The sequence below is a fragment of the Pinus tabuliformis genome, chromosome 8, assembly GCF_031772625.1.
Source record: "Pinus tabuliformis cultivar Carrire ecotype Pingquan chromosome 8, CPIR1, whole genome shotgun sequence".
Taxonomy (NCBI): Eukaryota; Viridiplantae; Streptophyta; class Pinopsida; order Pinales; family Pinaceae; genus Pinus; species Pinus tabuliformis.
Genome location: NC_142294.1, coordinates 614,494,793 through 614,519,202, shown reverse-complemented (window position 1 = coordinate 614,519,202; position 24,410 = coordinate 614,494,793). Strand labels below are relative to the sequence as shown.

The 24,410-nt window shown below is 41.2% G+C and overlaps 1 pseudogene; it reads left to right on the top strand.

Annotated features, from left to right (window-relative positions):
• The first annotated feature begins 3,920 nt into the window (after positions 1-3,920).
• Positions 3,921-24,392, top strand: LOC149236996 (DNA replication licensing factor MCM4-like; annotated as a pseudogene).
• Positions 24,393-24,410: the final 18 nt, after the last annotated feature.

Below are 24,410 nucleotides of genomic sequence, written 5' to 3'. Positions count from 1 at the left end.
TGACATAACCAAGGACAAATGGGGAGACCCGGAAGAAGATATTGTTGACAGAAAAAAGTTGATTACTGCAAAAAGGGAAGATCATGAGTTTCCCATCGATAAGTCAGAAGTTGTAGAAGTTTCAGGGGCTGAAAGGCCACCCTGAGTTTCTCTAGGAAGAATTTGAAGGTGAAGCAAATGGTGTGATAAAACTGAAGATGACATTCTTATGATTTATTCCACTAAGGGTTATGGCAGTAGTTCTGTAGCAGAACATGAAACATAAATAAGATATCCATCATGTAGTTTTGTAGAGAGATAGCCTCTAAATTATGTTATTTAAATAAGTCTGTGTGTCTAATTCATGGAAAGTCCTTTTCTGCATGCTTTTCAATGATGACCCTTGTCGTGATACGAGAATTGTAAAGAAAAACAACACACTGGGCTGGTGGCTGAGAATCACATTGAAGGGGCATGACTTGATCATTTTCCTATGGCATAAAATCAGTCTGATAATGCATTTGTGAAGATGATAGTCATGATGACATAGATAAGGAAGGATGAAAACTTCCCAGGAGCACTCATGGCATCACAGTGTGCCTTGATTTCGTCAAAAAATATAATATTGATGATCGTGCTAGGGATTCTTCTGTCCAAGAAAGGAGTGGGGTTACATCCATTGATATGGAGCCCCCCTACAAGGGAAATCATTTGATGATAGCACTTTTGTCCCCATATTGTTGCTCCAATGACCAAAAGCTATTAACAAAGAAGACACTCTAGATCAACCTCTCTCTTCTGGTTCCAACACTAATATAGATTGTGAGTTTTGTGATTAGATCATCCCTATGGTAGAACCAAACTCTCCCCAAGAATATAATGATAGTAAGTGTGTTCAAGTTGTAAAGAATAATTCTGAAGATAGACAGATCAACCACCTTAATCAAGTTGAAGAAAACAACAGTTATGTTTCTCAGTCCAAAGTATTTCCTGGATCTGAAGGAGTGGACTACTTTGTATATGATAATATTTTCAACAATACAACCTTCCCAAATCTCATAACATAACATTTGCGCTCAGAATTAGAGCTAAGTAGAAAGGGAACTTTATTTCTCCATGCTAGTAATGAGACACGTGCTAAAATTGAACAAGATAGTGCTCTACAGTTTGAAAATGATAGTCATTGGAGAGGGAACAAATTTATTCCCACAACAGAGGTCACATCAGAAAAGATTTCCCTAAGCATTGCATATACTTGTGAAGAGAAGACTTTTAACTATGAGGTTCTTGATACCTTCCCTACGAACTAGGCCACTTTGGTTGTAAATGAGCCACCATCCACCATTGCTGCAGATGATTTACCAATCTCATCCTATGACGACAAGGATGTCCAACTCTTTGTTTCACTTTGCATTAAAAGAGCAACCAGATTCCAGGCTTGAGAAAAATATGAATGCAGAGGATCATGAGTTTGCCAGCACTGATGAGATGGAATTTGAACAAACTTATGATGTTGGAAGGGAAAATCACAACCATCCTAGTTGGCTAGGGAGTAAGTATAATAGGCCCAATTGGAATGATATTAATTTGGAATTTCATTCTCAGTAGAATAGGGGAAGGTCACGTGAATTTGTTTTTAGGGATCACCAAATTTTGATAATTACCACCAGAAAGAAAAGGAATCTGGGTCTCCTGTCACAATGGAAACTGACTTTTTCCTCTCTCCCATTATGGTTGTTCCTCTATATGAAAATGATGGAAACATGAACAAAAGTGGATTGCTTGGAAATGAACAACATCTTGGTTAAAGATTACCAGCAAGATGGCATTCAAATGGTTTCCCAAGGATAAAAAATTTAGTTATCACCCATTGAATTTTTATGGACTGGCTTTTCCTGTTGATGATGATGATAGTGTGCTAAAGCCACATGGGACACAAACAAAAAATTCCATCATAGCCATTCACATCAAACACATAATGTTTTGGAGCCATGGTTGTATCCCAGGGATTTTTCCATTATCTGAAGGTATGATGGATCGAGCAAGGGTGAACTAGCCATAAGGAAAATTGATCTATGCCAATTTGATGTCTATGGAAAATCACTTGATGGTATAGATAATATTGGTGTGGGTGAATAGAACAAAAAAATGATCTAGTCCTAGAGGATTTTTCAGTGAAATTTAGTCACACAACAAGAAAACGAAAGGGATTTGTTTCCAACAATGAAATGAACATATGCCTTTCACTCGATTTCTCATTTCTAGAAAAATAAAGAAAAGATGATAGTTCACCCGAGCGTCATCAAACTTGTATGATTACTTGTGCAACTGGAGCAATGAGAGAGCTTGAGATTTTCTTGTTGACAAATCTGAACATCCTTGTGGATATTTCCATGATTGGTCATTTTTCCCTTGGTTTAAGAAGGATGAGAACTTATGTTTATGATATTCAAAATAAATATGAAGTAGTATGCATATAATCCCTTTAGGAAAACAATGTGGCAAGGAGTGTTGACCATGTGCTATTATCACTACACCGGGATGAAGCTGAGTGGAACATATGGAGGACCACAACAATGTTAGTTCAAAGCCTTCCATGCCTTAGTGATAATGAAAGATAGAGTGCTTTCAATGAAGCCACAACCAATCATGGAAGACACCAATTTATGACTTTTGTGGTAGATTTCACTCTTGCCTACCAAGTGAGTTCTTGTAACAGTATGGAGCTCCTCTGAACCCTAGTAGTGAATACATTTTCTGTGTGCTCTAGAAGGTGAGATCTTATCCATTGGAATTGACAATCCCAAATCCTATATTTGAGTACAAGTTGTGTGTTGCTAAAGGGCTACCAAGACTGTTTGATAAGGTAGGTTCCACAAATGAGAATTGATGGTGGAATGCATCATTCCAATACTCTTAGTTTCAGTCTTCACATCAGATTGTCCAAAGCATAGGTATGAACAATAGCACTGGTGGCAAGACTTACTTGCCAAAGATAAGCTTGCAAATTATAAAGCAGATCTGTACCAGAAAGGATTATATCAGCAATTATTTTTCTTATGCGAAAAAGGTTTAGAGCTAGCAAGAGAATTGCAAGATTTTTTATGGTGGAGTAACCACTACAGCAACCATGTTCAAAGATACATAGAACAAACATGCAATAATCATCACTAGAGTATATTTGCACCTAATGGTGTCCAGATACCCAGATTTTGGCTCAGCCTGGTAGTCATAGAGTCTCCAGATTAAAAGCACTCAGAGCTCAATGTGGCCTTGTTTGCTATAGTGATCAAGCATAGAGGGTGAGGGCATTGCCTTTGATAAAGTGCTGAGAATTTTGTGATTGGTGGATATTGAAGTCATTTTCATGGGTCAATGACAAGATCCTGAGGTTCTCATGAACTCCCTAAAGGAGCACATGTCCATTGGTTGTTGAAGTAGGCACTACTAATAAAAGTGGAAGAAAGTCAACAACCCTCCCCTAAACGTGTCTAGTCTCTCTCCAACAGAATGTTCATTATAATGTTGTGTTTTAGTAGGACTGTACAAACAATTTCTTGGTAAATAACCTCAACTAATCTAGAAAGCTATTCCAATGCCTTAACACTAAAAGTTAATACTACTAGTAAGCTATAACAAGTTAAAACTACTAGTAGATGTAAGTTAAAACTATTTCACTGACCAAAATATCATACAAGTTTACTGCATTCTTGAGAATTATGAAGTTGTTAACAAAGAAGACACTCTAGATCAGCCCCTGTCTTCTGGTTCTAGCACTGATATAAATTGTGATTTTTGTGATCAGATCATCCCTACGACAGAACCAAACTCTGCCCAAGAAGAGAATGAGAGTAAGTTAGATAAAGCTGTAAAGTTGAAGACAGACAAATCAACCACCTTAATCAAGCTGAAGAAAACAACGGTTATGTTTCTCAGTCCAAAATATTTCCAAGATTTGAAGGAGTGGACTACTTTGTATATGATAATATTTTCAACAATACAGCCTTCCCAAAGCTCATAACACAACATTTATATTTTGTGTTGACTACATTTAGTTGACAACCCCTACAGACAATGGAAGTAGAAGGTGATTCTTTGAACATTGATGCAATGAACATCTTGGATTATGATGAAGATCTTTATGGGAAGATGGTTATATACCCCCTTGAAGTTCTTGCTATTTTTGATATAATTTTGATGGATGTTGGTGTTCACCTTAAACCTTTATGGGAGAAGCACATATAGGTAGGCGGACTACAACCCTCTCAAGTTTCATGTGTCAAGTCTATATTTCATTTTCAGCTTATGGTTTCATTTGCATGGTTCTTTCAAATTGACCTCCCTATAAAATTGTATAAAATATTTATTTTTATTTACATAACTGCTTTTGTATTCAGGCAAGAATATTCAAACTCAAAGATACAGTTAACATGCGAGATTTGAATCCCTCAGATAGGCTTTGGTGACCAGTGCATTTTTTTTCTATGATATCTAATCTCTTTAGCCATTTTGTTCAATGCCACTTTTTGGTAGAAAATAAGCCTGGGTTGTGTTGGCCTTGAAATCTAGATATTGAGAAAATTATTTCAGTGAAAGGGATGATTATACATTGTAGCTCAATAATTGCAGAAATCAAAGAGGCATTTTTTAGATGCCTTGTTTGTGGCTATGCTCCACCACCAGTGCCCGTTGATAGAAGTATTCATTTTCTTGAGTGCAACTATAATTTTGTTCCGTAGTTATAGCTTTTTACTGTAGCTTTTGTTTCTTCATAATTTTATAGTTGCTTGCATAGAATAGAGTTTATACTGAAGGGAAAATAATTCAATTTTAGAGTGATGCATCAATGTTCATGATTTATTCATGCCATTGGAAGCAGTTCTCAACCTCTCTTAGTGAATACTACTTATTTTCTATGAACATGGTTGTGTCTCAAAAGAGGTTCAAAAACATATTTGGATACTCATGTATTTACTCATAACCTGAGTACCAGATCGATTGACGAACCTACTTGACGTGGAAGGCCAGAATGTGCTACTATGAACTTCATGACTCTGGCTCATAATAGATGTAGGTAACTGTCAATATAGTTGAGTTAAATAGTAATCTAGTTGTTGAATTTGCATTATTACAACATTCTCCTTCTCATTTATTTTGGGGTCAAGTTTGCTGACAAACAGATCGTAAGGCTGCAAGAAATCCCCGATGCCATTCCAAAGGGGGAAACCCCACATACAATCAACTTGTTAATGCATGACAATCTAGTGGATGATGCCAAACCTGGTGATAGAGTTGAGGTAGAGAGTGATTTCCAAAAATTGTTTTTTATAGGAAAAATATTGTTGTGAAAGGAGTTTTGATCATGACTTGTGAATATTTTACAGGTAACTAGAATCTTCATGGCCATGAGTGTTAGATTAGGAACAAACTAGAGGACAGCAAAATCCCATTTTAAGGTATAATCCTGTCCCAAAGTTGTTTCGCATGTGCTTGGATATTTGTTCTTCTTACTATGCATTATAAACGAAAGTTATAAATGTTGTTTGTTTATAGACTTACATCGATTGCCTTCACTTAAAGAAGGAAGACTAGACACGACTACAAGATGAGGATCCAGTGGAGTGTGATGCCACTAGTGAAAACTTTGCTTCTTTTCAAGAAGGTGATATTTCAACTGCTCAGTATGAAGCCAAGGTATAAATTTAGTCTCATCTTCACCTTTTCACCGTACTAATACATTTACTAAATTCATTAACATGTATTTCTGATTTTTAGGTTGATAAGTTGAAGGAGATATCATGGCACCCTAATATCTACAAGAATTTAACCAGGTTATTGGCTCTTTATCCCTTTCATTTATAGTAATATCTTGTACCTGTACTGTGATCCAACCCTTGAAGTTACTATTGTTGTTGGAAACAACTTTTTGGGGAATGCCAGTAAAGTTAGCCACAGGTGTCACTTTCCGTGGTGACATCAACATTTTTCTTGTTGAGGACCCAAGTACGTGTAAGTCTCAACTACTTTAGTATGTAAATAAATTGGATCCTTGAGGTATTTATACAAGTGGTTGAGGAATCTTTGTAGTTGGCTTGACTACTTATGTTTCAAAGGATCCTGAAGCTAATGAAACTGTATGTTTAATGACTTTGATGTTGCATCATTGAATCTTTTAATGAGAAGCAATGCAACTATCACATCCATTGAAATGTTGGATTATTGATTAGTTTTTTAATTTAATAGGTATTGGAAAGTGGAGCACTAGTATTGAGTGATAGAGGAATTTGTTACATAAATGAGTTTGACAAGATGTCATATAATTCTCAAAGCATCCTACACGAGGTGGGATTTCCCTCTTCAAATCAGTTCACAAAATATTAGACATTCAGTGGTTTTCTCTTGACCAATCTTACCCACATTCTATTGTATTTCTTACGCTTTTTTGTCATTTCTTAATGTGGTATGCTATTTGAGGTAGGTGATGGAGCAATAGACCATGTCAGTTGCCAAGGTTGGGATCATAGAAACCCTTAATGCTGGAAAATCTATGTTAGCATGTGTGAACCCTAGTGGTTCACACTACAATCAGATATTTTCAGTCATTGACAATATCCAACTTCCTCCAACATTGCTCTCTAGGTAAAGTTTAGTCATTGTTGTGGGCATGGTATGAGTCCTTACGAGGTTTGCTTACTTTTCAAATCCACAAAATTAATGGTTTACACCTGTTGGGTAGCAAAGGCCCCGCGTAACAGTTTTAGGGCTCAAAATCTCGCAATTTTGGGTAAAGGAATGGTAAAAACTCTGCGAGATGTGCGGAGCACAAATTGTAATGAGCCATGTCAAAGGGTTGTCTGCCCAAAGATAATGTAAAGTAATTCGGCCTGCTAGGAGTTAGAGTTTTGGTATGTACTTTTAGATCTGGAATGTAATGGGTTTTTGAGGAAAGAAGTCTTGAAGTGTTTGTAAGTCCGAGTCGAGGGTGTTGGTGGGTAGATAGAGGCTCTGTAGCTGTGTTTGCAGAGGCCTGGTAGAGTCCGCAGCTATGTGCATGGACCCCTGCAGCTGAGTGCATAGGGCAGATTTGGGAGTATTAGCGAAAGAATTGAATAAAGATAAGTTGGTTCTGAAATACCATATTGAATCTGAAATATTGTGGATCTGGTTAATTTATGGTTGATATATCTGTTTGATCTGTGCTCTTATGCTTATATTATGAGTCTATGCAAATCTATAACTTTTCCAAGTGTGCGAACTCGTTATCTCTATTAAATGTTCGCTTAAAGACCGTACAACATAGATATGATCTATAACAGCTTATTAATAATAAGTATTAAGGAATTGCCTTGTTCCGAATCTACACAAAAGCAGAGTGGCAAAAGGCTACAGAACAGCATGAGAACCCCCCAAACCACATCAAGACATCCCAAGGGTGTGGAAACATAGTTCCAACACCCTCCCCTGCTACCTCGGGTGAGACCTCAGTCCGCACTTCGTGGGCTGTTGCCGAAAGGGCCGGTAGCTGCAGGATTTGTTTGGCTAAATAACTCTTCCAAACCTAGGTCAGGGCCCAATAAGCCAACAAATGGTTCCATTTCCAGGATAGGGATTGGCATAAGGGATGTCTGATGTCGGGACGCTGGAACCCTACGAAGAAAGAACTTGAATATTGGCTAGATTAGAAGCTTCACGAGTTCGTGGTTCAAGAAAATAGAAATTCGCGGATATTAGAAGAACAATGGCTGGATCATTACATATACACAGACATCGACGAGATCTTCTTCATTTCATTCTCAACAGAGTTGTACGGGTGGATTGTGAGGTTAGCTGACAGTGTGGGGAGGTGTATACTAGATCAACCTATTGTGTGGACTCCAGAATTGGTGTGCAGGTTAGAAGCATCTGAGGAAAAAATCACACGTGCAGTAGATCACTGGTTGGATCGAGTAATAGGAGGGTTTATCACTGAGTTTGTGATAGACACAACTGTGAGTTATGGTGAAGCAGAAAGGCGCTTTCTCCAAGGACTGCGGGGTAAGTATATCAGATTGTTGAACACTTGGATTAAGACACTGTTGTGTGAAAAACATATTATGCGCGTTTATTGATGTCTGGCATAACGCAGAGTGGAAGAGGTTACCAAGGAACAAAGGATTAGAGAACAACCCTCTGATTTCCATTTCACGAGAAAGCAAGGAAGAACTCGCGAGGTTCTCTTCGATGAGTGCAGTGTGGTTGATTGGGCAGTGCATCCCACTAATACCACCACCATCCACGCCATCACCTACTTCACCTATATCAAATCCATCCCCACCTCCACCACCTCCTCCTCCACCACCGAAGTTTGGGATGGCGAGCGCAGTCAAATTACTGGTATTTAAGGGTGTAGGAAATGAGGAACCAGGTCAGTTTTGGTTTGAAGTAAGGGCTATATGGGAAGCCCAAGGAATAATGGATGATAACATCAAAAAGGCTACTCTGGTTAGCGCACTGCAAGACCACGCATTGACATGGTATATAAAGTACTCAAGTGATCACCCGAATGCGGGAATAACAGCAATCCAAGACGCATTGAATAAGGAATTTGGTTGGCCAAAATCAGAGACACAACCGATCATTGGGTTCAAGGAGATCTCAATGTTACCTGGCGAAACCCCATGGGACCTGGATCAAAGATTAAAAAGCACAATCTACGAGGCTAACATGACACTGAAGGATGCACAACACTGCACGTGGTTTGTGGTGTCTTTGACACCACATCTGAGGACGGTGCTATCACAGCAAAAGATCTCAACCCAAGCCGAAGCATTAGAAACAACAATGAGGTTGCACGAAACCCCAATAGAGGATCCAGGGTTGGGATTTCAACAGATCCACGTGCAAATACAAAACCTATGCTTAGAGATGCAAAGTTTGAAACAAGGACAGGCACCTCGGTCAGAAGTGCGCGAAGAGGTGTGGTGCATCAATTGTAAGGGCCAGGGCCATGATAAGGATCACTATCCGGTCTTTGCGAACTATATGGAGGTGGGGGGACCAATACCATTGCGACTAGAGGTACAAGTAGGGCCAAGTGCGGTGCCTGCACTCTGGTGCGCGATCTGTCAGGTGGGAGGAAAGCATGCCACGGACAACTATCATTTATTACAAAACCTTGTTGGCATTATGACACAGGATTGGCAGGTTTGGCTCGATGTCATTAGTGTTGTCCTTGATGGCAACTCACTCAAATAGTAGATCACAAGTTCAGACTCTCAAAATAGTAGAAAATAAGATACCCGCAGGCTCCTGTTCACAAAGCCGTGGACATACACAGGTGCGCCGAACAAAAGCTACGGACATGTACACAGGTGCTCCGAAAAAAAGGTGCGGACGTAAAGTACACGCACTTTCATGCAGAGAAAAGCGCGCACGTGGGAAATCTTATGGTTGGTCCATGGTATTTAGTCCGACATTTTTGATCCTATGGTTTTGGTCCATGGTTTTGCATCTAAAGTATTGAACCCAGGTATTGGGTCCCTAGTATTGGATCTCTATGGTTTTGGACCATGGTTTGAGTAAGGCCTAGACTATAAAAAGGAAAGGAGATCATTTGGCTGGGCAACTAATGTGTTGAATATCTTGAGATGAGCAAGATCTGAAATATTGGTGATCGGTTGGTGAGCTGGATCTGAATCAAGGAGAAACCTGAGCATTACAAGACGAATCTACTGAGGGGTCGAGATCTCTTTGGCGCGTGATCAGATCTGTAAATCTGATAATCTGGGTATAATTGAAGTCTGATAAATTTCTATACCCGCAGGCCCAACTCAGCGTAGGTGTAGATACCTGCTGGCTCGACACAGCGCAAGCGTGGATACCCGTAGGCTCGACACAGCGCAGGTGCAGATACCCGCAGGCTCAACACAGCGCAGGTGCGGATACCTGCAGCTTCGGCAGAGCGCAGGTGCGGATACCGCAGGATCGACACAGAGGAGGTGCGGATACCCATAGGGTAAATAAGGGAATACTACAGACGTACGCAAGTTTCTATTGGTGAAGTTGCAGACTTTTCCCTTGAAATATGTTTTAGCTGCCTTTGTCTATTTCTGCAGTGTTCAGGGTTCTGACTTGGTGTCTAGTTATTGGTACTATGTTCTGAGAAGTTATTGTTTCAGTATTTGTACAAGGAAGTTGGTTGATTGCAGATCTATTTGATGTTTGATTGATATTCATGGATCCAGTTTGAAAATTTATGAAACATGGTCCCTGGAAGAAAAGAGAAGTCTTTTGTAGGTCAGCACATATGTACTAGTACCTCAGCTAGTACAAGAGCTAAGGGGGTTGTAGCTCCCTTCCAAAAGAGTCTGGAGAATGAGAGAAGGTTGTAGCCTTCTGCAGGTTGAAGCCTGCATGCTGGTATAAGACTGCACCAGTACAGAATCATTGTAAAAGGAAGTTTCTAATTGAAAGAAGATAGAGACATATTGTAGCAGGTGGTTTTCACCCACATTGGGTTTCCACCTTATATCTTGTGTTCCTTTGTGTGATTGTCTGCTCTACTTTTCTGTTCCTGCTTACTATTATATGGTTCTGACACATAGATTAATGATCAATATCTGAAGAATAAATTAAATTATAAGTCAGGAAGGTATACACAAGTTTCATTAGTCAGATCTGCTAATCTTTATATAAGTTGAAAAAGAATTTGATAATACTGATTCACCCCCCCCCCCTCAGTATTGTTTTCAACAATTAGGATCAGAGCCAGGTTCTTCAGGAAAAGCTTGATCGCTTGAAGGAAGATCTATCATCATGAGCAACTATGAAAAGGAAGCATCTATCAGGCCACCGATTTTTTATGGGAGCAACTTCGTCTATTGGAAGGTAAGAATCACTACCTATCTTCAATCTCTTAGCACAAAAGTTTGCGATATTGTGGAAACAGGATACACATTTCCATCAACAACTCCTAGAGGTCCAGTTGGTAAGAAGCAGTATGAAACAAATGCAAAAGCTGTCAATACTCTATTGGGAAGTCTATCTCAATCAGAATTCGTCAAGGTTATGCAGCTCAAAAGCGAAAAAGAAATATGGGACAAGATCGTTCTGAGCTACGAAGGAGATGAACAGGTAAAACTAGCAAAATTACAAACTCTTAAGATTCAATATGAAAGTCTCAGAATGAATAATGATGAAAGTGTGGCTAGTTATTTCCTACGTATAGATGAGATCGTAAATTGTATGAAAAACTTGGGTGAAGAAATAAAAGAAGTTGTTTTGGTTGAAAAAGTTCTAAGATCTTTGTCTCCTAAGTTTGATTCAAAAGTTTCTACCATAGAAGAAAAGCAGAATCTACAAAGCCTTACCATGTCACAGTTGCATGGAATTCTAACTGCTTACAAAATGAGAAGAGGACCATCAGACAGGAGAGAAGCTGCATTCAAGGCTTCAGGAAAAGGAGATTACTATGAGTTAGGACTTATGTCAGAAGAAGAGGAAGAATCAAATTTTGTCAAGAACCTTCAATGGGGAACTGGAAGATTCAGAGGTAAGCTGCCTTTCAAGTGCTTTGCTTGTGGTAGAGTCGGTCATTATGCTGCAAAATGTCCTCACAAAGATAAACTAGACAAAGGTAAGGAACCTGTTAGATGGAACAGAAAACAGAATGTAAATAAGAAGAGCTATTACACGCATGAAGATAGTGATGGATTGTCAAATAGTGATGGAGATGAACAAGGTAATGATGATAGACTTTTGATGGCTTTCGAAGATGATGATTTCTTGGATGCTATAAATGAAGAAAGTCTTTATGAAGAAATTTCTAAACTTAAAGTTTGTTTAGGGGAAAATAAAATGATTATAGATACTCTAACATTCCAACTTGCTAAAAAAGATAAACACAATGAAGAGTTAGAATGTGAAATTGTGGGACTTAGAAAAGAAATTGAGAAAACAAAAGCCCTTAATCTCAGATTTGCTAAAGGTTCTGAAACTCTAGATGAGACTATCAAAGTGTAGCGTTCTCCTCTAATCAAGACTGGTCTCGGATATTCTAAAGAAGCATCTCAAGCTCAGAAGCAAGCGCAGAAGCCATCCACCTCCAAAAGTTATCTTGATGCAGCAAGGAGAAGTGAACAAGTTGACAATCAATAGCAAAAGCATAATGCAGATCACCAGGTAAATCAGGGACAATTTGCTTCAAGACTGATCAAAGACTATCAAGTGAATCGGGGGAAATCTACGTCAAGGATGAACAAAAGCCTCAACCGACCATAGGTAAATCATTCTCATATTGGCTCAAGAATGGATGGAAACTACAATCATATGGTGGGTAGATTTGATAATCGCAGGAATTTCTTCAATGGCCAATGTTTCTCTTGTCATAACTTTGGTCATAAAGCTGCTCAGTGTGTTGCCTACAAGACCATCATGACTAGGGAAGCTCAAAAACAAAGGAGTATGATAGGAATCATGAAAAGAACCTACAATAACTTCTCTTCTCTTGAAAATGAAATAGAATGTTCTATCTATAACAACTTCGGTCATGAAGATTCTGAATGCAGAAGCAGGTTTCGGCAAACAACTCAGAAGGAGCAAGCCTCATTGAATTCCAAAACATGGAAAAAGAAAGAAACGCAACCAGAAAGATGTGGGATAGCCCTATATGCGGAAGGATAGGAAAATCAATGGTACATCAACAGTGGGTGCTCGAAACATATGACAAGTAATAAAGAAAAACTTTAGTCATATAGTGCCTTAGAAAAGTAAAAGAAGGTCTCATTTGGAAATGACACCCCTGCATTCATAAAAGGTAAAGGCTCTGTTCGTTTGAAAGAAAAGGTCAAGGCTGGTAATGTTATGTATGTTGATGGCTTAAAGCATAATCTATTAAGTGTCAGTCAGATGTGTGATCAAGGAACTGAGGTAATATTTCGATCGAATGGATGTATTGTTCGTGAGCTTGATATAGGAAAGACAGTGATCAGAGACATAAGAACTCCAAATAACTTATACGTACTCAAGGGAGAACAACAACAATGCTATTTAAGCAAGAATGATGAACACTGGCTATGGCACAGAAGACTGGGGCATCTTAGTTTCTCTCAGATAAGGAAAGCATGCAAATATCAGGCAGTTCGTGATCTTACTGACATCAGAATTCCAGACAATACAATATGCAAATCATGTCAATTTGGTAAGCAAGCCATAATTAATTTCCCTGAGAAAGAAGGATTAGCTAGCAAGCCACTTGAACTTGTTCACACCGATATATGTGGTCCAACTAGGAAGAGATCACCTTGAGGAGAAGAGTATTTCATATTATTCATTGACGACTTTTCGAGGATGTGTTGGATAGGACTCATGAAGTATAAAGATGAAGCTTTCGAAAAATTCAAGTCATTCAAAGCCTTGGTTGAAAACGAATCAGATCGTAGAATCAAATGCCTCATATCTGATCGAGGAGGGCAATTTACCTCAGATGAATTTTTCGATTTTTGTGAAGAACATGGAATAAGAAGGGAATTTTCTGCTGCAAGGACTCCTCAACAAAATGGAGTTGTGGAAAGGATGAACAGAATGGTTCAACAAATGGCTCGTGCTATGCTTGATGAGTCTGGAACTCCCACAACTTTCTAGGGTGAAGCCGCCTTTGCCGCTGTTACTATTCTCAACAAGACAAACATACGGGTAAACAGCACTCAGACTCCTCATGAACTTTGGTACGGTAAGGCTCCCACAGTAAAATACTTCAAAGTTTTTGGAAGCAAATGCTACATTAAAAGGACTGATGAAAATCTTGGCAAGTTTGAACCTAGAGCAGATGAAGGCATTTTACTTGGCTACCCTCCCCACAGCAAAGCTTACAAATGTTACAATAAAAGACTTGGTAAAATTGTTGAAAGTATTGATGTAGTGGTTGATGAAGAAAGAAACACTCCTAGGCAGGTAAAATCTGAAGATTTCGAAGATGGCAAAGACTATCCATCAACATCAAATCAAATTCATGACGAAGAAACCCATGAGGCTCCAGAAGAATAGATAAGGATAGAAGAAAAGACTCCATCCAGATACGTTCAGAAGAATCATCCAGAATCTCAAATTTTGGGGTAGAAAGAGGCAGGTGTACAAACAAGAAGAACCATTTCAGAAGCTTCAAGCTATCTAGCATTGCTCTCCTCCACTGAACCGCAGAACGTAAGAGAGGCTTGCAAAGATGAATGTTGGGTCAAGGCCATGGAAGAAGAACTCGAGTAGATTGAAAAGAATAACACTTGGGAGTTGGTTCCTAGACCAAAAGATAAGAATGTCATAGGGACAAAATGGATTTTCAAAAATAAGCTAAATGAAAATGGGGATGTGGTTAGAAACAAGGCAAGACTTGTTTGTAAAGGATATGCGCAGCAAGAAGGAATAGACTTTGAAGAAATGTTTGCACCAGTTTCCAGACTTGAGGCTATAAGGATGTTCCTTGCTCTATCTAGCTTTCAGAAGTTCAAAGTATTTCAAATGGACGTGAAGTCTACTTTCCTGAATGGAGACTTGGATGAAGAAGTATATATTGAACAACCAGATGGGTTTATTCTTGGAAATGATCCAAAACTTGTATGCAGACTCAAAAAGGCTCTCTATGGCCTTAAACAGGCTCCTAGGGCGTGGTATTATCGGTTGGATAAGTACCTCCATCAACAAGGCTTTATAAAAGGATCAATTGATAGCAATCTATATATAAAGGTTGACAATGAAAAGTTGCTAATACTTGTTGTGTATGTTGATGATATCATCTTTGGCAGCAATGAAGAAGACATGAGTCAAAATTTTGCCTTGGTGATGCAAAAGGAGTTTGAAATGTCCATGCTTGGTGAGCTCACATATTTTCTTGGTTTACAAGTCCAACAAAACAAAGACGGAATTTTTCTATCACAAACCAAGTATCTCAAGCAGATCTTAAAGAAATATGGGATGGAGGATTCAAAACCAGTATGTACCCCTATGGTGACAGGATGCAGCCTCAGTGCAAATGATGAATCGGTAGTAGTGCATCAACCAACCTATAGATCCATGATTGGTAGTCTTCTCTATCTAACAGGTACCCGACCAGACATTATGCATGCAGTGGGAATAGTTGGAAGGTTTCAGGCAAATCCAAAGGAAACTCATCTTCAGGCAGTTAAGAGAATCTTCAAGTATCTTCAAGGAACTCAAAACTATGGCTTATGGTATCTTAGAGGTACAGATCTCACGCTTCATGCATACACAGATGCGGATTGGGTAGGAAGCGTAGATGACAAGAAAAGCACTAGTGGTGGTGCATTCTTCATGGGTCCTAGATTATTATCTTGGTTCAACAAGAAACCAAGCTCTATTGCATTATCTACAGCTGAAGCAGAATATGTAGCTGCTGCATCTTGCTACACGCAACTCCTTTGGATGATGCAAACATTGCAAGACATGCAAATCACTTGTACTCCACCTATCTCCATCTTCTATGATAATACAAGTGCAATCAGTATTTCAAAGAATCCTGTCATGCATTCAAAGACTAAGCACATACCAATCAAGTATCATTTTCTCCGGGAACAAGTGCTTGAACAAAAGGTCAAATTTGAGTATGTTCCCTCTAAGGAACAAGTTGCTGATATTCTCACCAAACCACTGCCTAGGGAGACCTTTGAATACCTCAAACAAAAGCTGGGGGTAGTTGATGCATCATCTTGCTGTTGAATCTTATATGTTTCAAAGATTGTTGGTTGTACGTGTTTCATATGGGGTATACGCATACATTCGCTGGTTTATGGATCTGTCAGAGACTAGCTGGCACAGGTTTAGGGGGAGCATATATTCTTCTAATAATGCATTGTTGGCATTATTATGCTGCTGATGTTTTGTCTCTATGTCTTATATTTCTTTTGTCAAGGTCATGTAACGGCCTATCTTGGTTGCCCCACTATGCCTGGGATGGATAATGTAATGTGCTTATCATGTATCCCCATTTGGTTGGGTGGCTGAGTTAATGGTATATTCCCACTTGGTTGGGAATTGTATGTATGAGTCTTTGGTGATAGGAAGGTCTGTTATGGTGTATAATGTCAGATTTCTCTTATAGAATATCTTTGCAGATCTTGCCTATATGTCAGGGGGAGCTTGGATAGCACAGCAAAGCAGAGATTTCAGCATGTTCTCAGGGGGAGCATAACCCTTTGCCCTTGATGTCAAAGGGGGAGAAAAGACTTTGAGTGACTTTGGGTTGCCATCAAGTCCAAAGGGGGAGATTGTTGCCATTATGACACAGGATTGGCAAGTTTGGCTCGATGTCATTAGTGTTTTCCTTGATGGCAACTCACTCAAATAGCAGATCACAAGTTCAGACTCTCAAAATAGTAGAAAATCAGATACCCGCAGGCTCCTGTTCACAAAGCTGCGGAAATACGCAGGTGCGCCGAACAAAAGCTGCGGACATGTACGCAGGTGCTCCGAACAAAAGGTGTGGATGTAAAGTACACGCACTTTCATGCAGAGAAAAGCACGCACGTGGGAAATCTTATGGTTGGTCCATGGTATTTAGTTCGACATTTTTGATCCTATGGTTGTGGTCCATGGTTTTGCATCTAAAGAATTGAACCCGGGCATTGAGTCCCTAGTATTGGATCTCTATGGTTTTGGACCATGGTTTGAGTAAGGCATAGACTATAAGAAGGAAAGGAGATCATTTGGCTGGGCAACTAAGGTGTTGAATATCTTGAGATGAGCAAGATCTAAAATATTGGTGATCGGTTGGTGAGCTAGATTTGAATGAAGGAGAAACCTGAGCATTACAAGATGAATCTACTGAGGGGTCGAGATATCTTTGGCACGTGATCAGATCTGTAAATCTAATAATCTGGGTTTAATTGAAGTCTGATAAATTTCTATACCCGCAGGCCCAACTCAGTGCAGGCGTGGATACCTGCAGGCTTGACACAGAGGAGGTGCGGATACCCGTAGGGTAAATAAGGGAATACTGTGGACGTACGCAGGTTTCTATTGGTGAAGTTGCAGACTTTTCCCTTGAAATATGTTTTAGCTACCTTTGTCTATTTCTGCAGTGTTCAGGGTTCTGACTTGGTGTCTGGTTACTAGTACTATGTTCTGAGAAGTTATTGTTTCAGTATTTGTACAAGGAAGTTGGTTGATTGCAGATCTATTTGATGTTTGATTGATATTCATGGATCCAGTTTGAAAATTTATGAAACGTGGTCCCTGGAAGAAAAGAGAAGTCTTCTGTAGGTCAACACCTATGTACTAGTACCTCAGCTAGTACAAGAGCTAAGGGGGTTGTAGCTCCCTTCTAGAAGAGTCTGGAGAACGAGAGAAGGTTGTAGCCTTCTGCAGGTTGAAGCCTGCGTGCTGGTATAAGACTGCACCAGTACAAAATCATTGTAAAAGGAAGTTTCTAATTGAAAGAAGATAGAGACATATTGCAGCAGGTGGTTTTCACCCACATTGGGTTTCCACCTTATATCTTGTGTTCCTTTGTGTGATTTTCTGCTCTACTTTTCTGTTCCTGCTTACTGTTATATGGTTCTGACACACAGATTAATGATCAATATCTGAAGAATAAATTAAATTATAAGTCAGGAAGGTATACACAAGTTTCATTAGTCAGATCTGCTAATATTTATATAAGTTGAAAAAGAATTTGATAATACTGATTCACCCCCCCTCTCAGTATTATTTTCAACAAACCTGAGACAAACCCCCCCACCCCAACAATTATTTTGCAACTTTTGTAGGATAATTGGCTGCGATGAAAGAAATTGCCGAAGTTATGAACTATTGATGGATTGAACACCTACTTACAGGTTGCAGATGGAGGTGCACAGGCAGGATCCCACCGCAGCAATAGCCTGGGGTGGATTCCAAGGATGTGGATGGGGGCGCGGGGGAATGGGACCCGGACACGGACGAGGACAATTAATCTGCTATAATTGTGGAGGACCGGGGCACTATGCACGTGATTTCATGAACCTGACCAAAGCCTGTTGCCCATACTATTACCAATTGAACCATGAAGCAATCGATTGTCCCATGCTAATTCCTTAGATGCGGGAAAAAAGGGGTGCTTCTGGCTACTCCCACTTAGAATGTCCAAATGATGAAGTCTAAACCACACGCAAAAGACCCTAACATGAATATGATGCTCATAAATGGTGCAACTACGGGAGAAGATAAAGGGAAGAAACCAGAGGAGGATCCATGGGTTCGCAAGGCTCCCGCAAAACAACCAGAATTTGATTTGGAGCTTGCGAAGGAAGCATTTTTGGAGGCCAAGAAGAACTTCACAAAAGCTTCTACTTCGGGTAGCAAGGATCAGACAAAGTCGAAGAGGGATACTTCTATGCTAACTACCTTCTTATAGACATGCATGAAGCTACTACAGGATACCAAAGTGGTGAAGGGATTGCAAGAGTTAATAACTAGGTGCGCAGGATCAGATGAACCTCGAAGTTGGGCAAGCATGCATTGCGAACTGAGCAGGAAATGCGATTAACTACCTAGATTGGGGACTATGAGATGGATCAGGTTGTTCTGGTCTTAGGGTCAGACGCGAATGTCCTACCTAAACAGACTTGGGAGTGCATGGGAAAACCTGCACTACAATGGTCCCCTATATAGCTGCGAATGGCGAACCAACAGAAGATCTTGCCTATGGGAAGACTGCAAGGAGTTACAGTAGACATCGATGGTGTAAGTACACTAACCGATTTTGAGGTCATAGAAATTGTGGATGACAGTAACCCATATCCTGCATTGTTAGGGATAGACTGGGCAACAGATATGAATGGAGTCATCAACCTAAAGAAACGAAAAATGATATTCGAGAAAAAATCTCTTCACGTAGTGGTTCAGTTGGACCCCACTGAAGGGGCACGTTATACCGAGCCAGTGCATGATGAGGACAGCGACGACGAACTAGATTGTATTTACCAGGTCACATGCAAGATCAGGACTTAGTGAATCCTACAGCAGATGGATGAATCTCATGGGACCGTGACAGTTCTTACACATCGAACTCAGATGAAGAGATTGGGCTGTCGCAGAACCGATTGCATGAGGTAACGACACTGAATTGTAATATGATGGTTAGGTCCCTACGCTGTGTAACAATGGAAGCAAGGGAGTGGCCAACTAACGAGGATGCCACGACGATGGAGGCACTAGTCGACCAACACGAAATGACGAACTTGAGACAAAATCCGCAGGATGGATCCGTGAAGACACCATGCGCGACAATTGTTCACGAATGGAGTACATGCCCAAAGATTCGGCATGGATGTCAGAGGCAGGTGCGTGTACGGGTTAGAGGGAAATCTAGTTTGCCAGTGGTCCGTGATAAAGTCAGGAGGGGAGAAGGGGGAAGAACCCTCAACGCCCACCTGAGAAAATGACCCACGTGGAAGTTGCGGATACCACGGGTTCGATGGGCCTATAATAGAAGAAAGGTATAGATGAGAATGTCAATAATTAAATAGGAGGGAGCCGAGAATAAGTTGGGTAGCAGCAGGTCTCACGAAATTAAAGAACTATGGGCATGGTTAAGAAAGAAAAGCGTGCTAGTTGGGGAGGGAATCAACAAGATGAAAAGTAGCGACGTCCACGGAGGCCACGCGAGTCTACACATAAGGGAAACAGGCCCGATCAAGTATCCCACAGAATGATAACAAGCCGCGACCCTGCTATCATGGCTGCACCCGCACCTATGGAAGGGTACACCCAACACAACAGTGCACGAAGACCTAATGGCAACAAAGACATGCGGAAGGTGCTCACAGGCCGGGCTAGTAGGAAAAAATCACACCAGGGGTGCAACCACCTGACTAGCTGTAGACCACATAGTCTCAGCGCCCCAAGCAGTTGAAAGGAGGCGCAGGACTATAAACAAGTTTGTGGGAGGTCGGCACAACAAAAGGGTTTGGTTTAGATTCATTCGGTCCACAAGCTCGTGGCTATGCCCGACGGATGGAACTACCACGCGGAAAGGTCGAGAGGTGATCGTTAACACCAATTTTCCTGACAAGAATGTCGAGTTACATTAGGGAGGAGTGGGTGGCGAGCCATTAAGACAAAAGTTTCGAGCTAGATACAGACAGATCTGTCGCCTAGACGTTGTTAATAGACTGGAAGTGGAGGGAAGGGATCTATTCAAAATTACATGTTCCTCTAACAACCTGGGGACGGCACCAGGATCTTTGAGATTTGAACCAGTAACGACCAGCAAACACTCAGCTACCAGGTATTCCATGAGTACCATGGAGAGAACCCAAGCACGGTTCGCGGAAGAAATATACTCAACCCAGTAAGAGCCAGATGAAGCCGCCGCAGTCCCCAAACTCTTGAAATCCCCATGCACTCCGTAGCATCAGAAAAACAAGCAAACGATGGGGCCGGTCAAGTTATCGTCGAGATTCAATAAGTTATCAGGAGCTGAAAAGGGCAAAGCAATCACCACCGAACCTGAGGAGGACGACGAAGATTTTCAAGCTCTGATCGATCAAATTGACGCACAAGATGAGCATGAAAAGGATGCTTTCCAAATCCCTTCATGAACCCCATATATCTTCCCATGGACCGAGACGGCCAAGATACCGAAGGACTTGGACGCTGCAAAGAGTACACTCCAAACCCCGCTTCTTCCGGATGAGATAAGGTTCAATGGGTTGCCACTGGGCCGAGTTCTGAGAATCAAGTTCAAAGATTGGGACCTTACAGATAGCGACAAGTTCCCTGAATTGGCTGAAAACAAATCACTGCCACGGAAGTGGTTACTAGGTGTGGAGAAGGCGGGATTACTTAATCTAAGGTGGATACCTCACTATCACCACGTGACCATCACCATCTTTGTTATCCGACAGTTACTATGTCTGGTACATGATGGGTATCTTTGGTTGGAGGAGCTGATTCCTACAACAGCTGATTTATTACACCGGATTACCCACTTGCTTGTAAAAGGGAATGACCCCACAAACATAGTTGGAACAAGTAGCGATGTGGGTCTCGCCGAAACAATGAAGGCTAAATATAAGTTGGAGAAGTGGAAGCGGGGGTATGCAATAGCAAGCATCAAGGATTGAGGGGTGAGAATCACCATCCAGTTACTAGCCAGTAAACTAATGAGGAAATTTCGTGTAGATGAAGTGCCAGTTCCTATCATTGCGCTTGCAGAACAGTGCGTGAATGGGGTTCAGTTCAACTGGGAGCAGTTCTTATGCGATGAATTTTTGACAAATTTTCAGGAAGCACAAGACAAAGGTAAGACATTTTATTATGCATGGTTGCTACTATCAATCCTTCTGGTTGGAGGACAACTTTTGCAGCGTAGCCAGTTTCCCAGCATTGAAGATAGCCTACCAGAAGCAATGTAGTATAATTCGCTCTGGGCTACAAAGGACACAGCGAGGATTTCTAACATCAAGGTTTTTTGGGCGTTCATGGAGGGGAGTATCTGGACACGGATCACTCGCAGGCCCTAGATGACTCCAAAAATCTATGACAATTTGCAAAGCACGACCGAGTTCAAAGTGGACATGCATAACTTATATATCCAAGCACGGAAGGATCCAAAGTGAGCATGGGTCATGCTTCCATTCATTGCAACAGAAGATGCTATTTACGAGGTATTGGCAGCTTGGCCTCTAGATTGGTGCACCCTAGACAACGCTGTACTAGACAGAATGGCAGCACAGTAGCAAAAAAAGGAACTTCAGCAGCGACTCCCTCAATTGGCAGAAAAGACCCATCAGGGACAACAAGCAGCTTCACAGAAGGAGGTCACCAAGGAAGTGATAACCAAAGAAATCATGGTAGATCAGGAAACGGCCTCGGAATAGGATAGGAAAAGGAGATACAGGCATGCACGGACCATATTATAGAATCACCCCAGGTCAAGCGACCGCGCAGCAAGGAATCACCGCACACACGCAAAAAGTCAAAGACAGCAAAAGCTTTGGAAAAAGAGTTTATTGACAGCAGCAAACCGGCGAGTAATGTCCCTACTGATGCATGGATGGACCTGATCACAGAGCAGACAACTGTGTTGGGGGAGATCCGAGTGCAGTTGCAAGTGTTACAGGTGCGACCCCCGGGCGGGGTAATCCTAAAATTAACAGAGGACACAGCTGTAGTTGAGCAGATGGTGCACACCAATACAATGAACACCTTAGCATTGCCAGCAGGCGTTGTCTTAGCAGAAGTAGAGGGGGACGTGCGAAGTTGGGGGTTGAATCTGGCCGCTCTTCCTAGAGAAACCCTGTACCAAATACAGGATGGGGTGACCACTGAGCTTCGAGCCAGGGAAGGCCACACCCTCCAAACATTGATGGAGCACAAGGAAAATATAGAGCAGGTTAGTGTCCAGCGAGATGACTTGATCACACACAACCAGGCAGTGGAAAAGGCCGTGATGGAAGCTTGTAGCAAGGCACCAGAGTTAGCTATCCCAACCGAACTTCCAACAACTCACAAGATTCATCGGATGGCCATAGGATTCCAGATGCCCCAAGAGGAGGCTGCGAAGGCTCAATGGGAATTAAATCTACAAATTGTAGATCTAAGGCTGAAGGCATAGCCGACCATACCACCAAAAATTCAGGAGCAGCGCCACGGTGAAATTCAAGCAAGACTGGAAATGATAAAGTGCGTTGTCCAAGATTGCTCAAGAATGTTAGATCAATCCCTCCTTACACTCACCTCCCTCCAGGAAGACCCAACCATACAGCAAGTAGAAACCGAAGTGCGAGAGTTGTAGCAGGCTTATGACACAGTCCGAGGGTCTGCACAGATGATCGCTATCACACAGAGGTTGGCTAAAATGAAGGAGGCCTAGGCTCTCTAGACACAAGTTGATGCTGCACGACAAAAGGAAGCAGTGCTTAAAGAACGCATCCAGCCTTGGCTTGATGAAGCATTCACGGTCTCTACAGCCATGGAAGGAAAGTTAGCGCACATGCAGGTAGTAGGTAATCCGGAACATGCCACTGCAAGTGATATGGATGCATCAACGACTCACACAGAACAGGTACAAAAGATAGCAGTAGAGTTTGTTGCAAGCACAAGCGATGCGTAGAAATTGTTGACCGATCTCTGCGCGAAGATTACCGCACTAGCCGAGTGACTCGAGACGAGTCACGATGATTGTGTTGGGGAACTGTTGGGTAGCAAAGGCCCTATGTAATAGTTTTGGGGCTCAAAAGCCTGCAATTTTGGGTAAAGGCATGGTAAAAACTCCGCGAGATGCACGGAGTGCGATTTGTAATGAGTCAAGTCAAAGGGTTGTCCGCCCAAAGAAAATGTAAAATAATTCAGCCTACCCATGGTCCGCGAACCATGGAAATGTATAAATAGAGCAAGGCTCTAGAGTTGGGAGTTAGAGTTTTGGTATGTACTTTTGGATTTGGAATGTAATGGGTTTTTGAAGAAAGAAGTCTTGAAGTGTCTGTAAGTCTGAGTCAAGGGTGTTGGTGGGTAGATAGAGGCTCTACATCTGTGTGCTCAGAGGCTTGGTATAGTCCGCAGCTGTGTGTGCGGACCCCTGCAGCTGAGTGCACAAGGTAGATTTGGGAGTGTTAGCGAAAGAATTGAATAAAGATAAGTTGGTTCTGAGATACTGTATTGAATTTGAAATATTTTGGATCTGGTTAATTTATGGTTGATATATCTGTTTGATCTTTGCGCTTATGCTTATATTATGAGTTTATGCAAATTTATAACTTTTCTGAGTGTGCGAACTAGTTATCTTTATTAAATGTTTGCTTAAAGATCATACAATGTAGATCTGATCTACAACAGCTTATTAATAATAAGCATTAAGGAATTGCCTTGTTTCGGATCTATGCAAAAGCAGAGTGGCGCGAGGCCACAAAACAGCGCGCGAACCCCCCAAACCACATCAAGACATCCCAAGGGTGCGGAAACCTAGTTCCAACACCCTCCCTTGCTACCTCGGGTGAGAACTCAGTCCGCGCTCCGCGGGCTGTTGCCAAAAGGGCCGATAGCTGCGGGATTTGTTTGGCTAAATAACTCTTCCAAACCTAGGTCAAGGCCCAATAAGCCAACAACACCTATAGGTTTGATATGATTTACTTGGTTCTTGATAAAGCTGATGAGAAAACTGATCAACACTTTGCAAGGCATCTTTTTGCATTGCATTATGAAGAGACTGAGGTATGGAATTATGTCTACTGCTTGGGATGGCTTCATATGATACTTGGAGGACATTATTCCAGTTTACATGACTAAAATTACATCATTTCTCATTACAGGACCTAAGAGTGGACACATTCGATGTATCAACCCTAACTTCATTATATATCAATCATACAATACAACACAGACATCCCAAGATATATGATGAGGCTACAAAGGATCTTACCCATGGTTATGTTGAAATGCGCTAGAGGATATTACCTATCAGC